We start from the raw sequence: 13,291 nt of genomic DNA, 5'->3' as shown, positions 1-13,291 counted from the left end.
TGTAAAAATATATTCAATTATTTCTAATAATGAAAAAAAGAAAATGACTCTTAGAGAAACAGAACGCATTGAAACTATTATTAGGGCATATGATAAGTATAATTCTTGTAAATCCCAAGATCATTTATTATATTATTTATCATTAACTGGCCATACTTATCAAGGTAAATCATTATAATTCATATTACATATATTTTTTAAAATTATTATACTCATTAATATTTTTAACTTACATATTAAAATTTTTATTTACATACATCATATATTTTATATATTATTATAACTTTTATTTTTATAACTTTTTAGACTATATTGATAGCTTTAATTTATCTACTATATTATACACCCCATATAATTGACAAGTGTAATATTTGTATATGTTTTATAATAACAAGTGTTTTAAATTGTATAATTAATAGATGATAATTTTTATAACTTTTTTTTGACTATATTGATAATTTTAATACTGTCTAATGACTATATTGATTGCTAAAAAAAATTACAATTTATAATAACAAGAGTAATTGTATATTATTTTGTATGGCAACGTTGCATTTAAAATTATGCGGAATCGTGTATATATATATGAAATTTGCGGAGTCGTGTATGTATATCAGTGGCTATTAAAATCAACACGATTCCGCAAATTTTGCGGTATCGTGTTATAGCCGCTCATATTAATGTTGAATGGTGTCATTCAGTAAAATCAATTAAATACATTTGTAAGTATATTAATAAAGGGTCTGATCAAGCTATATTTGCATTAACGAATAAATTTGATGAAGTTGGAGTTTATCAAATTGGACGTTATATTAGTACCAACGAGGCAATTTGGAAAATATTAGGATTTCCGTTGCATCAAAGGCATCCAGTTGTACAGCACTTGGCAGTTCATTTGGAAAATGGTCAGAGAATATATTTTTCATCCACGGATAATGTTCAGCATATTTTAAATCATTCAAAAAACACTACATTATTAGCATTTTTTAATTTGTGTCAAGTTGACGATTTTGCTAAAACATTATTATACCATGAAGTGCCAAAATATTTCATATGGGACTCAAATAACCATACATTTAGTAGTCGAAAAATAGGGAAACTTTTGGAAAATAATATATACTCTACGGATGCAATCGGCAGGGTGTAAACAGTACATCCAAATAATGCAGAATGCTATTTTTTGAGATTATTATTACATGTGGTTAAAGGCTCAACTTCTTTTCAAAATTTACGAACGGTAAACAATATTGTTTATCCAACTTTTCAACAAGCATGCAAAATACTTAATTTAATAGATGATGACAGTCATTGGTCATTGACATTGACCGAAGCTTCACTGAATGATTCGTCTTCAAAGTTACGATATTTATTTGTACTCATGTTAAGTGCGTGTCAAATATCAGATCCACTTGAATTATGGATTTTACATCGTAATAGTATGTCCGAAGATATTTTACATCAATCAAAGATACTAGATCCAAATAGCACATTTAACGATACAATATATAATAAAACTTTAAGGTTACTTAATAATATTGTATTAAAAATAAATGGAAAACAATTACTATTAATATTAAAAAAATAGTAATGTGAATATGGATAATCAATTTGAATATATGAGGGAAACACAATATTATAAATGTAGTTTGAGAACTGATATTTCCACTAACAAGCCAAGACTTACAAATGAACAGAGATGTGTATTTGATACTGTCTACAATTCAGTTTTTTATTTATTTATTCGTATGGCTTAACAAATCATTTACAGTAAAATTAAACAATAAGATAATAAAATAAAATATAAACATAAACATAAAGCATAATTTAACTAAATTTAGATTAGAAAGGTTAAGGTTTTATAAATATATAATATAATATGACATAACAATGCGTTACAGTTTACAGGTTACAGGTGTACGTCCAGTTCCCTTATCCACTTTGCTGCTTCCGGTGTTATCGCGTGGATTCCTTCGATGCCCTGGTTGAATTTCCTTATTTGGCATTCCTTTATTATGTGATTTATGGTTTGTCTATCGTTGCCGCAATCACTCTCATTACGCTATGCAATTGTGTGTCAACTTTTTTCACGTGTGCACTATTACACCACACTTGGGCACCGTATTCAGCTGCACTGTATGTTAGCGCCAGTGCTGCTGTCCGTAATGTTTTAGCGCTAGCACCCCATCCTGTACCGGCGAGTTTTTGAATTAAATTGACTCTGGATCGTACTTTCTTTCCAGTTTTGACAAGATGTTCTTTAAATGTGAGCGTACGATCCAATGTTATTCCCAAGTATTTCGGCGTGAAGTTGTGCTTTAATTGTACTCCTTGGAATGTCACTTTCAACTCTTCTCTAGCCTTTTTGTTGTTTAGGTGAAAAGCACATACTTCAGTCTTGGTAGGGTTTGGTTTTAAACGCCATTTAGAGAAGTATTTGTTCATAGTACTGAGGTCTTCAGTAAGTGCTTTCCCGCCATCTTCTAAATCAGTGCTTTGATAAGCAATAGCAATATCGTCCGCGTATTGGAACTTAAGCCCTTTCGTAACAGGTAGGTCATGTATATATAAGTTAAATAGAGTCGGAGCAAGTACCGAACCCTGGGGAAGACCATTAAGTACTGTGCGCCAATTGCTTTCCTTATTACCCAAAAATACTTTGAAGCGGCGGTTTGTGAGCATTCTATCTAGGAGTGTGAATAATTTCTTGCATGGGATGACCTTGGCGAACTTATTCAAAAGACCGTCTCTCCATACTGTGTCATACGCCGCTGACAAATCAATGAACGCTACACTAGTTTTAAATTTCCTTTGGAATCCAGATTCTATTAGAGTTGTGAGCGCTAGCACTTGCTCCTCACATCCTCGGTATTCTCTAAATCCAGCCTGTTCTATTGGTATCACGTCTTCGATATATGGTTGTATACGTTCTAAAATCATTCTTTCTAAGATCTTATACGTAACGCTCAGTAATGATATAGGTCGATAATCTGCGGCTTCGTGACCATCTTTCCCGGGTTTTAGTAACGCAATCACTTTCGCTCTTTTAAATTGTTTTGGTAGTTTTGCAGTATCTATAATATCATTATAAAACATAGTTAGCCAGGTATGAGTTCTCGGTCCTGCGAATTTAAAAAACTCAGAATATATCCCATCGAAGCCCCCAGATTTGTTTATTTTGGTTTTCTTTATTGCGTTGCATACATCATTTTGTGTAAAAGCAGCGTCCAGTGTTGGATGCGGCATTAGCATTTTCCTGTGATTTCTTAATTCTGTTTTTATTAATCGTTTCTGCTCTTTGTCTACTGGAAGTTTTCCAACGCCTTTTAATCTGGTTGCTACACTATTTGGTCTTAAGGTATGTTGACCTTTCGTGGTATTGTTTGAGGTGCCTAATTTTTTCATTAGGCTCCATGCTTTATGGCTGGAGTGGGTAAAGTCTAGATTTTCTGTCTTTTCATGCCATCTTTGTTTTCTTATTGAGTTTAAGTTGTTAATTAATTCATCCGCTATGTTATTATCTTTTGACCTTTGAAACTCCGCATACAGTTCATTACACGTTTCGTCCCAGCCTGGGATGAACTGCTTCCTGAAGCCCCTAGGAATATGCTTTTTCGCTATCATTTTTATCGCTCCCACGAATCGATCATAACACTCTGCCTTTGCTGGGATCCATTGTATTAGGTGATCTAGTTCCTTGGCGAATTTAGTCCAGTTGGCTTTCCTAAAAATTCCATCTTGGTTTTGGGACTGATCTGATAATTGGTATTTTTAGGCCATATTCTAAGACCACCGGTCGATGCTGGTTGTGAGGAAAATCACAGAGAATACGGCGCGATGCCAGTTGTTTACTCTCATTTGGAGGTTTCGATATTATGCTTAGATCTGGCGTGTACTCCTTCAGCCACCTTGCTGATCGAAAAGTTCCCTTGTCCTTTATGCTGAAGACAAGTTCCATATTCATTGTGTCTAGCCATTCATATAATATATCTCCGTTTTCATCATTTTCCTCATAGCCCCACGCCATATTATGGCTGTTAAAGTCACCCACATAAATAGCTGGGTGTTTAAAGGTTTTCATTGGATTACTCTCCCATTTGTTGTTTGGAGGTTTATACACATTCGTTACAGTAATACTACCTATTTTCGTGGATAGTACTTGGGTGTTTCCTGAGTTGGCTTTGTGAACTACCATCGTATCATCGATGTTTTCTTTAACATACGTAGCTATGCCATACTGCTTGTGGTGTATCGCTCCAATTACTATATATCCTGAGATGTAGCCTCTTTTTTGAAGGTCATTGTCATCTTTCGTGTGTGTTTCTTGCAAGGCAATTACATCTATTCTTTCTTTGTTCATGATTTTAGTTAGAACTTCACACTTCGCTTTAGAAATTTCTTCAATGTTGAAGTGACAGATCCTAAGATCTTCACCAACATTAAGCGTCAAGTGGTCCTTAAAAGGACCGTTTACAGTTGGCATTACTGCCGTTTGCTGATGATGATTTGAAATGCTGGGCATCAGCGCCTGGTGGTGGTATTGATACGTTAATTATTTGCTTGATCTCGTGGATTTTAGCGAATTAACGTATGCAGGGAGGGCTACGAGCAAGCTACCACCTTCCTCCCCAACAATTCAGTTCTTCGCCACGATGGTAAATTATTTTTCATCGATGCTCCTGGAGGAACTGGTAAGACATTTTTATTAAAGTTATTATTGTCGAAAATAAGACAAGAAAAAATAAATAGCGTTATGTGTCGCATCGTCAGGGATAGCTGCAACATTATTGCCTGGTGGACGAACTGCACATTCAATGTTTAAATTACCTCTCACTATGATAAACAACGATTTACCTGTATGCAATATAAAAAAAAAGTCAGCAATGGCCAAACTAATACAAGAATGTAAGTTGATTGTATGGGACGAGTGTACTATGGCTCATAAATAAGCTATTGAAGCACTGAACCGTTCATTGATTGATCTGACTGGTAATCATGGGCTGGATAACAATTGTATTTTCAAGTAACTAATGCAATTATTTTTCAGTTCAATTTAATTTATTACCGTCATCAAACAACTTTGATTTGTAATTTAATTTTTTATGTAACATTTTAAGTGTAATATTGTAGGAAATTTCCGTCAAATTTTACCTGTTGTGCCTCGGGGTTTAAAAACTGATGAAATACGTGCATGTATTAAATCATCAAATTTATAGGAACATGTAATTAGATTAAACTTACATCTAATATACGGGTACAATTGAGTAAAGAACAGGATTCAGGTAAGGTGTTTTAGCTAATTATAATGAAGGGACAATTTTTAATGTATTTATATAAATCAAGAGTAATAAAAAGTGTTATTATGATTTTAAAGTAAATATAATTAATTTTTAATTAAAATTATAACTAATATAATTAAAATTATAGTTATATTGTAATCATGAAATTCAAATGAATTTAATGCCAAAATATTTTAATTTCAGATGAATTTAGTAAGTTTTTATTGGATATCGGAGAGGGGAAATTACCGATAGACGAAAATGAACAAATTTCATTGACCAATGGCTTTGGAAAAATTATTTTTAATAACCCTGATTTAATAAGTAGTATTTATCCTGACTTAACCAATGTCACTTTATGTAATCATTCTTGGTGGTGTGAACGTGCTATATTATGTCCAAAAAACTCACAAGTCACTTTAATTAATTCTGTGATATTAAATTGTATTAATACGAAAGAAACACTATATGTTTCAATTGACACAACACCAGATCCTTAACAATCTGTGAACTATCTTTCTGAATTTCTTCATACTTGGGGTGACGTCACCCCAGCACCCGGCATCTTTCAAAATGATTATTTTTACTTGAAATTTTCACAACATTTTGTAACCATTTTGTAACGATATGTAATCCAAAATTCGAGATTCTTAACTTAAGTCTAATCCCGTGAAACCCGATTTAAGTTTGGCGATCATCATTGTGACGTCACACGTGCACACGGGTACTCTTCAAAGTTATTATTTTTACTTGAAATTTCCACAACATTATTATGTAACCACTTAGTACCAAAGGTGAGCAAGTTAATGAAAATAATTAACTCAAGTTAAGTTAAGTTAAGAGGATACAAGATCGATAAGTCTAAAGTTAATACATATTATATGGAAAAAAAATATTAACTTAACTCAGTTTAAAAAAAGTTAATCTTTTTTTTTTTAATTAGTATGTAAATCATATTATAAAGAGTGAATGTGTCGTTCTAGTTTCTAATTTATAAATTATAAAAAGCAATTTTATTGTACTTTTTTCACAGTGTACACTGTATAATATACCTTTTTACTTTTAAGTACTTTACCTAGGTACCTACTATTATTTATTAATTTAAACTATACTCATCTCAAATTAATAATTTAACAATTATATTTTTATATATCGTATATTTATTGAATGTCATAAGATGTGAACATGAGTATTGAATACATGACCTTCATATTTAAGTCGGATAACATTAAAACATAACAATTGTCAGTTTGTAATTAATAATTAGGTATAAATTTTATTAAAAACATTTCTAATATAATCAATTATAAAGGCTATAGTTTCTGTATTTTCTTTAAATGTGTCATTTACATAACTGTTGACATTGTCCACAGTGTTTAACTGTATTAAAGCTGGAAATATTAAATAATTAAATAATAAATTTATTTTATTTTATTTATTAATTAATAAAACATTTATATAATAAATATTATTTAAACTAAAACAAAATACTCATGTGTATTTGTAAAACATTACAACTTACCATCAGTCAATGGATTTTCTGGTACAGAGTCACCATCATAATCATTACACCATTCAACTATATGGGTTTTGCTTAATAATGCTTCCACATCTGGGTTCGATGAATCAATAATTTTTTCTTCTTCACCCCCATCAGTTTTCATTCGGCTGTTTCGTTCTGTAGTGAATGCTTTTCTTGATTTGGCCTTCTCCGTCTCCCAGAATTTTTTTAAATTTCGTACTTCCCTCTAAAGATTTTTTGAGATCAATGAAAAATAACTTTTATTCTAAATTCTAAATAATTATTTTAACATTAATGCATTAAAACAAAAGCATTCAATTAAAAAAATTAATAATTAATAATTACCTTTTTAACATTAGAATGGGAATTGAAGTTTTCCATAAGACTTTACCATGCCTGTTTTTTTTTGCTATTAGTATTGAAGTCTTTTTTAGTATCCTCCAATACTTTAGCCACTTTTTGGTAGCAATGGAAAAAAATTACTTTTTCTTCTTGTTCCCAATTTGGTCCTCGTTCACGTTTCACCATTTTACCCTTTACATCCATTACGTCCATACTTAATAATTCAGTTTTAAAATCACTTAATTTAAAAAAATTACTTAAGTCTCAAAGCACATACGCACGTTATTATAAAATAGTTATAAATAAATAATTGTAATAAACAATACTGATAAGTGATAATACAGATAATTATCATAAATATTACTGATAAGCATGGAAGAATAAATTAATTTTTAAGGAAACAATATTTAAGTAATACCCAACTACGGATTACTTAAATTTTAACTATGCAGCCAGAAATTAAGGGTCAGTTACGTAGCACTTAGGTGTCCCATAGTTAGGTATTACCTAAGTGATTTAAGATGTCCCTTAAGTTTCGGACTATGCATACGGCCAATGGTCTTGTATAATGTTAGTCCAAACACACAGAGTCAGAACTTCATACGTTCTGAAACCACTTTTTTCCATGTACACTAATGAACGAGGTTGAATAATTTTCCATTCCTCAACTGAAAAAGTAATGGTGAAACATTTTTTGGGGGGACTATTGCTCACACGACTAGCAGATTCATCACTATCTGAAATAAATGGATCTTCATCTAATATAATGAAAATAAAGATTATTATAACAAAACAAATACATATATTATATATTATGGATAATAAACGTACCACAGATTTTTAATTTGCTTTTATTTATAATTTTTTTCAAAGGAATTAAACCTAATCTGTTTTGAATACCATCACGATTTAAAGCTACACGTAATCTAACTGATGCTGCAGATATATTTTTTTGACATTTTAAATTCACAATATCTGCTATATTTTTCCAAACCTTATCTTTTGTTACTAGAATACCTTGAAAAAATATTATAATATATTACAAATATATCATAGAAAAATATGTTAAAATATTTTATATTACAACATTTATATTGTGAAATTACTGCAGTATTATTCAGTATTTATAGCTAATAATACAGACGTCTTAATTACTATGATTATCTTTTCAAACTATTTCGTTTTTTCTTTTTAAGATTTCTGCATCCAATACAACTTTGTCAACACTAGCTTTCCTTCCCATAATTTAAGTGTATAAAAGCTAAGTTGCCGTTTGTATCATAAAATCTAAAACTGAAAATTCATTAGTACCTACTACCTAGGTATTAAAATAAACGTTGATTTAAGTTTTATATTGATATATTATTGTATCATATAAAAAAAAAATTAAATAAGAAATAATATGAAAAAAAATATTAATGCTTGTAAAGAAATCTGTCTTAATTTTTGTACAATGTGTTTATTAATTATTAGTTTTCCTAAATATTTAAGATATAACTAATAAATACAAATATAAAATATGAATATTTATTGGCTACAAGAGCGTCCGCAGAAATTTTTAATGGGGGGAGTTGTATGAAAAAGATAACTTTTAAAAAATGGCCAAAACATATCAGGGGCATGGCTCTCTCCCCCCTGTGGGCACCCTTGATTGAGTTAATAGGCTATATTTTCAAAGCATTATTTTGTTATATTTTTATGGTCATTCAAAATAAATTCGACAAAAACACACATACATATTATCTACTATACTCTATCTATAATGATAGGCCAGTACCAAGCCCGGATTAAGACCTTCAGGGGCCAATACATGGTTGTGGGCCCCCATCAATAAAAACGATTCTTTAAAATTATAAAAGTATACAATAAAACAAATTTAAGCATTTTTATTTAAGTATGATAACGATTAATGATGATAAAAACATTAAAAACATATTATTTTTTTAGCTTTTTAACCCTTTCACTGCTATGTACTAAAATTACAAGTACTTGCCCTGTGCTGAAGATTTTTGAAAAAAAAAATAAAAAATGTTTATCACCTTATACTGGAAGAGTTGGACATTTTGAAAATGAGAAAAATTAAAAAGAAAAATTTTGACCAAAAACTTACAAAGTTACAGCTCAATGTAAATTTGCCAGCCATGGGTTTCCAAACTTGCGCAATACGCTAACGTCACAACATAACAATATGTAGTGAATGGTAAAGATAAACTTTTCTACATTGATTTTTTTATTGAATAGAATTTAATCAAATAACAAATTCAATTGATGATAATAAACAAAAATATATAGCTTGTGGTAATCAAATTATTAATTAAATAAAAATACAAAATAACCAATTTCATAAATAAAATAAAACAAAATAAAATATATAAACATAAGTATTTAAAATAAGATAAAAATAACAAAATAAAATCATTGATCTTGTACAAACTTGTAAAATTACAATAAAAATAATACACAAATAAAATATAACAAAAGAAATAATAATAGTGCTTTTAAAATATTATAAAAAGTAAATTTTTTCTAAAATTCTTTTTGTGTGTGGTAAATTTTAAAACAGGGGGTAACGCATAAACCGACATCACATTCAATACAGCAGTACATTGAATCTTTTCTTTTTTTGTTTTCTTTCTTGTGACTGCAAACAAAACAATATCGTCTTCCTTGTTTTTTCAATGGTGTAACTGGCACTAACTCTGGAAAGTGCCTAGCGTCTGGTTGTAAGCGCTTTTCTGTAGTATCCATTGGTGTTTTTTTTTCTATTTGTTGTCATGCCACCTTCACATCGATATTTTAATACCAGTTCATTAATTAATTGCAATTGAAAGTCAGCTAAAGAAATATTATTTCCTGTCACCGTTTTATAAGCTGAATATGCATTCAGTAGAGACATATCAACTAAATGAAAAAACAATTTTTTGTACCACTTCATGGTACGGCGTACACATTCAATTGAACTTAAAAGCATGTCAGTTTTATCAATAGCACCCATATTAGCATTATAACTTACTATACACTCTGGTTTTAGATATTTATCCCCAGTAGCTCTATCAATTTTTTTAGTGGCTGTCATTGTATCTTTATGCATAGTTGTCAACATGTATACATCTCTGCGATCTTTCCAGTGTATAGCTAATAATTTATTAGTGCACATTGATTCCCTTTCTCCTAATTTTAATTTTGAATGTAAATTTGGCATTAATTTTCTATTTTTCCTTACTGTTCCACAAGAGTTTATTTTTTTTTATGTAAGTATATTGCTAAGGTTGGAGAAGTGTAAAAATTATCAGTATATAATGAATAACCATGGTTAAAATATGGTTTTATAAGTTTCTTTACAATCACTCCAGATTTCCCTAATTGGTCTTCTAAAGGGTCGTTACAATCACTTGCACCTGTGTATATGGAGAAATTTAAAATGAAATCAGTTTCACAATCACATAAAATGTATAGTTTTATTCCAAATCTATGCCTTTTTGATTTTATATACTGCTAAAACGACAAACGTCCTTTCCATAAAAGTAAACTCTCATCAATGACTAAATTAGAAAACGGAATAAGAGCATCTTGAACGTTTTTTTTAACTTCAGATATCACCATTTGTATTTTATAAAGTCGTTCACCATGTATTTGTTGGTTATTATCACAAAAATGAATTAACCGTAGGAGTAACAAATAACGATCTCTGCTCATTAATCTACCAAATATATTTTGATGTAAATATTCATTAGTTGACCAATAATCTTTGATTTGTAATTTTTTATTCCTGGCCATCAACATATTAATTGCCAAAAACACATTCATTTCACCAATCGATGTATTCTTCCATTTTGCTAATCTCGAGTGCTTTGAAAATGTTTGTTGTTCTGCATATCGATTAGTTTCAAACACAATCTTTCCCATGAGATTAGGAGTTATAAATGCTTCAAAAAAGGCTAATACTTGTGAATTTTCATTCAAACCGAATTCTTCTTTTTGTATTCCAGCCTAAAATATTATATTTCATAAAAATAAAATAACAGGTAAATTAAAAAAAATTAAATTACTTTATTTTGAGTAAATGGATGAATTTTTGGTTTATAATTAGTAACTCTTTTTTTCCATTTTAGTGGGCCAAGTGGTTTTGGAGGATTAGATAAAGGTCTTTTTCTTCTAGGTACAGTTCTAGTGCATATTTCTGGTGATGGTTGACTAACAGGCAAATCTAAAATAGGTTAAAATATTATATACCTGCAATACTAGACAAAATTGAATAGTATGACTATTAGAATATGTAATATGTATAGAAGACTATTCAAATTATACTAAATTATTAGCTTTATAAGAATTCTACAAATTATAAAGATTATAAAGATTTATTACTTACTATTTTCTTCTAAATCAACTTGAAAATGTTCACCAGGTTGTAATGGTGACAAATTGAATGGAGAAGTAGTAACCGTAAACAATAAATATTATACAATATTACATAAAAATTCATATGAAATAGTAAAAATGAATTATATTTGACATAATTTATTATACTTACATAAGTCTTCAAAATTATTAAATTCAAAATTGTTGAGAGCTTCATCAATATCAATATTTTGAAATACTATAATACAATAAAAACACTTAAGTACTGAAACTGTTTTATAAAGTATATTTTACATCTGTTAAAATATTATAGTACATGTAATAGTGTGATTGAAATAAATTTCGAATCTTACATTGTTCTTGAGGTTCAATTTCGAAGTCTTCAAGAACTTCGTCTGTTTCCTCAATGGAGAACTCATCTTCAGATTCTGAATTAGCGTAAAATTCATTTAGCTCATTTTCAATTTCAGCATCAGTTAGGGATTTTTTGGGCATTTTAGCAATTTATAAATTAAATAAATGATAAAATATATTATTTTAAACCAAGTTTACAATAATAAGGTACGTAACAACACGTAAGGTTAGTTCTGTAAAGTTATGTATACTAATCTATGGGTTAGAAACAATAATTATTGTAATATTATTATAATTATGTTCATGTAATAGTGGTAAAATGCTATAAATATCACGTAAACACAAAAAATATACGTAAAACGTAATATTATAGTCCATGTTTGGGAACCACTAAGAGGTTGGAAATATATATTATTTAATATCTCCTTGAATATTAGTGTTATCACAATTCTGAAAACACCGTTGAATTCAGGAGCACGTTTAGATAATAATTCAACCAATAAAAATTTTCCCGCTCATTTCTTTATATTTTAAATTCGATTGCCCGCATATATGCGGGCATAGCATATCAAGAACGATTTCGATGCCCGCATATATCTATCGACTCTATCGTCCAAATTCTATAATTCAAACAAGAAAAAAATAAAAATATTCTTGTAAGTACTATAAAAAGTATAAATTATCACTCAATGTAATTTTAAGCCGAGAAGATTGGGCTCTTTACACACGTGTTCCCCGGGGACATTGCCCCCCCCTTAATCCAGGCTTTGCCAGTACTCAGTTTCTTTTCTGCTTTAACTAACTGTTGAAAAAACATGTCTATTTTTTAAAAATATTTTGAGGAAATTATTATCTTACTGACAAAGTGAACAATGCTAAATTCAATTGAAAAATAAAATATATTAAAGAAATTATTATATTTTATTCAATAGTAAAAGTAAAAGTACCTATAGGCTATAATAAATGTTTTAATTTGGTATACAATTACCAAAGTAGGCCAGGTTGGTTCTATATATTTCACTAATTCAGCCTAACTTTAAAAATTAAATTTTCTGTGGATATGGTGTTCAAAAATTAGGCCAGTGTAGGGGTGTATGTGTGTTGTGTGATGTAAATAAAATTTTTAATAAGTATTTTGTCTTTTTAGTCATAAAAAAATCTTTGTTTTTCAAGATTAACACTTTGAGTGCCATGTGTATCAATTTCAATACACAACTAATATGTTCATTTGTGCCGTGTGTATTGATAATGATACTTACATTTTGTCTTAGAAAATTACTTATTATAGAAAAACAAACACAGATAGCGCCACAGAACAAAAAACATATGACTCTTGACTATATGTTTAATTCATATTTATGATTGGTTTGAGGTTATATTAATTTGACATTGATAAAAACTAAAACAGTTGATAACATTGATATTGCCAAATAATTTT

At 29.5% G+C, this 13,291-nt stretch overlaps 1 pseudogene; it reads right to left on the bottom strand.

Moving 5' to 3' along the window:
- Positions 1–6,575: 6,575 nt before the first annotated feature.
- LOC126551749 (uncharacterized) lies at positions 6,576–7,441 on the bottom strand (annotated as a pseudogene).
- Between the last annotated feature and the right edge of the window lie 5,850 nt (positions 7,442–13,291).

The sequence above is a fragment of the Aphis gossypii genome, chromosome X (assembly GCF_020184175.1).
Source record: "Aphis gossypii isolate Hap1 chromosome X, ASM2018417v2, whole genome shotgun sequence".
Lineage (NCBI taxonomy): Eukaryota > Metazoa > Arthropoda > Insecta > Hemiptera > Aphididae > Aphis > Aphis gossypii.
The sequence above is the reverse complement of the archived record's forward strand: the minus strand, read 5'-3'. Positions and strand labels throughout refer to the sequence as shown.